The sequence below is a fragment of the Notothenia coriiceps genome, unplaced genomic scaffold, assembly GCF_000735185.1.
Source record: "Notothenia coriiceps isolate Sejong01 unplaced genomic scaffold, NC01 NC01_scaffold00017063, whole genome shotgun sequence".
Taxonomy (NCBI): domain Eukaryota; kingdom Metazoa; phylum Chordata; class Actinopteri; order Perciformes; family Nototheniidae; genus Notothenia; species Notothenia coriiceps.
The window spans coordinates 857-4674 of NW_011349764.1; the positions used below are offsets into that span (position 1 = coordinate 857).

Genomic DNA, 3818 nt, shown 5'->3' on the forward strand with positions numbered 1-3818 from the left:
ATTTCTTCTCTGTACACATGGCCTTTAAAAATAATTAATCTGGTGCTGTTTCTGTGTAAAAATCTAAAGATTAGCTACATTTAACGGTTTTCAAGTCTGAGTTTAACAAGTTGAAGTCTCCCACAGTTAGTTTTGTGGACTCTTTCTTTCCTAAGACATCTTATTTATGTACACATTTGGAACAGAGTACAAAAATAGGACAGGAAAAAACAGTTGGAGTGAAGTTTTATTTAAAAAATGTAAACAGATCTAGCAATTGTGAAAAATAACAGTTGTACAACTCATGAACAAGTTCTGATTTATTCAAAATATAATTACAAGCCACTGAAAACACGAACACAAGGCATAATGATAAAAAAACAACAACATCAGTTTGTCTATACAACACAACGTTACACATTTGTATGTCAGTCTGGTCCAAAACCCATCTAATTTAAGCAAAATGTCAGCAGTAAAATGTATTTTCTGAAAAACATATAAAAAAAAAACATTCTTATGTAAAAATACTGAAAATACTACAAATAAAAAGTCCTACATGATTTCAGTTTCTAGTATTTTACACAGAGAGGTGTATAACTTCACAAAATAGCTTTAAAAAATATGAATGTATATCTGTCATATTATACAGTTACTGTTGCTCTCTGTTTACTTGTTATTTATATGTATTAATACTCCTAATACTTTAGAAACGGCAATACAAATAAACTGCCTAATCATCCTACTAGCTAGTTAGCTTAGCCAGTTAGCTTAGCTAGCTAACGGTAGTTTCTGCTAACTGAGCTAACTGCTGTTTCACTGATCCGAGGACAAAAAGTCTCTAAAATAACTGTGTGTGTGTGTGTGTGTGTGTGTGTGTGTGTGTGTGTGTGTGTGTGTGTGTGTGTGTGTGTGTTTTAAGTACCCTTTATCATACCAATACTGCGCACACTTTATTTTATTATATTGTATTTGTTACGGGACTATACATCTATATTTAATCTATATTTCATGTAAATATTACTGTATTTTAATGTTATAATATTTTTCGTTAAATTTCGTTTTTTTAACCTTGTTTTATTTGATGGTCCTTTTCTTACAATTGTATCTTCTTTGACTGTGTTTATGTAAGCACCAAATACACCAACTAATATCTCTTAACCTACTTGGTAATACAATGATTCTGATTCTGATCATTGGAGGTGCTAAGAGGAAGAAGAGAAGAAGGAGAAAGGAGAGAAGGGCAGGACGGAGGAAGGAGCTTCAAAGGAGCTGAGGAGATTATCTTCCAGGTGTATTTCAACAAATGGGTCACTGGAGCAAACCGCTAAAGAAACAAGAAGGAAACAAGAAGATTTTACATTCCCAAAATATTCATCCAAAGTAAATAGTAGAATCCACTTTGCATATCTAAAGGAGAAAATGTAGCTAACTTCTTCATCTGACTTATTTAGCTAGGCTATTAGCATACTTTGCTATATGCTTCAGTAAAAATACTACAAGTAATAGTCCTGCTTTCATCTTTAAGTACAGAAAGATTCACAGCAAAATTGACCTAAGATCAATACGTATAACTATGAGATGTTTCCCTAAAATATTTAACAAAATACACCAATTGTACATTCCTTGCTCAGCGTTTAAAGCCTATTAGCTGACTGAGTTATTTGTAAGCCAGTATTATATTTTAGCAATGTTGTTCAGTAAAAAAAGCCCTGTATTTAGGATCTTATCTTAGTAAAAAGTACACAAATTTGACAGCAAAATGTACTTAAGAAAGTACGATATACTAGAATTATTGTATTTGTACATTCATTTATTTTGCCCTTTGTAAAATGTAAGATCAAGACCAAGTATAACTTTCAGATTTCCAATTTAAAGGGGACCTATCATGCAAAATGCACTTTTGTACGTCTTGTATACGTGAATATGTGTCCCCGGTGTGCAGGGAACTCACCAAGTGCCAGAAAACACAACCCTCTCTATTTTCCTCCGTACCCAAATCTCTAAAAACGGGGGCTGCAACGAATCTGATACAGACTGATCCAGATTTTAAATTGTTCTGACGTCAGAAACGGGGAGCTCCGCCTATATGGCCAACTCTCCACCTATCAGGGGAATGAGAGGTTGCGTGGCATGGTAACAGCATGGTAACAGCATGGTAACATGACGCTCGTGCCTCGCCCCCCTTCTTTGCAGGAATTTTAGCCAAGGAATTTTTGGCTAAAATGCATGATCTGTTTGGTATTTTGAAAAAAAAACTTCACAGACATGTTTTATATAGGTATGGCCCTACAATATATTATTCAAATATAGCATGATAGGTCCACTTTAACATAGCTATATTTTAGCTAAATACCCTTTTGTACCTTTCTTGGTTAAAGTAAAATGCTTATTATTTAATTACAGTTATTGTATTTGTACATTTAATTTTGCCCGCAGTTGATAAGAAATTCCAAAAAGTGACACAATTTGCAGCAATTGGATGATTTTGTGATGTTTACAATTAGCATTAGCATAATACATTTTAATTACACTTCCGTACATCCGAATTATGATCTCTTTCCATTCAAATATCCTTGTTGTAAGCTACGATGTCGAAGATATATGACCTCTTAATAATGCTTTTAGAAGAGAGTGTGCACCAGATCATAGTATTATTATTGTATTGCTCTCATTTTCCACACTACCTTTTATATCCGTAAATCTGTGGCCCTTTTTTCACATATGGACCTTTGGAGTTGTAGTTTGCATTAGTATAAAGTATCTTACATGGGTTGTTGTTGTTTTCGTTCTGCTGTTCCTCCCCTATAGTGTCGAAGAAGATGCTGGTGCTTCCCGATGGACTGGAGGTCTTTCCCTCTGGGTCTCCGATCAGCGACAGGTCGGTGTGTCCGGGCAAAGCCTCCGAACCGTTTGCTGCTGACGGTTCCTGTGGAGCTGCGGAAGAAGAGGCAGAAAGGTAAGACCAAACCGAGACATTGTTAACGTGACGATAAGAAATGTTCACCTTACGTTGCGTTTAAGTTATTTGAAGTTCTCCGAGGCAGTGGAGACACTATTTTTATTGTATTTGTTGTTTTGTTTGTTCTCTGACGTACAGTAGTCCAACGGTTAAACAAAATGAACTTAACTTAGATTTGAGATCTTAACATATCTTTAAAACTGAATTGGTCCGGCAACTTTAGACCGCAGACATATTAAAAAAACAGGCAAGGATCTACCTTAAAAGCAGCAAAAGGAGGAAATAAATGGTGAAACAATAGAAACCAACAACGAAAACTGGTTTATTCGTGAAGATGAAGTTTCAACATGTCTTTGACTAACTATTTTGTAGTTTCTTGGGCTTGTGATGGGGAAACTTGAATGCAAAAGCCACTGTTGCACTTCTAAAATATTGTATTTCCTCTAGTGGCAATCTGAGCAAAGACGGTTGTTGATACATTTTTGTACCTTTTTGTGAGCAAACGTGATAGTCTTGATGTGTTTTAATGGAGTTGAGCTTCATACAACTCACATAATATTGAAATACTGCAAGTGGCTGCCCTTAAAGTGGACCTATCATGCTATATTTGAAACATATATTGTAGGGCCATACCTATACAAAACATGTCTGTGAAGTTTTCTTTTCAAAATACCAAACAGTTCACCCATGCCTCATACTGCTCAAACCCCTCCTTTGAAGCCCTGTTAGAGAAACGCAGATCGTGGGTCCTTAGCTTGAAAAAAAGAAAAGGAGGCGGAGCTAATGCCTGATCAGAATTCTACCGGAGATATAGTTAAATTCTGCTGTGATAAAACGCCATCCTGTTCTAAACCACATCAAGGATTATTTCTGAAACAGT

At 35.5% G+C, this 3818-nt stretch overlaps 1 long non-coding RNA gene across 1 annotated transcript; it reads right to left on the bottom strand.

Annotated features, from left to right (window-relative positions):
- Positions 1-208: 208 nt before the first annotated feature.
- Positions 209-2977, bottom strand: LOC104950008 (uncharacterized). The gene is made up of 2 exons (XR_798874.1): positions 2746-2977; positions 209-1303 (listed from the first exon to the last, which is right to left on the bottom strand). It is a non-coding gene; the product is annotated as an uncharacterized lncRNA (long non-coding RNA).
- Between the last annotated feature and the right edge of the window lie 841 nt (positions 2978-3818).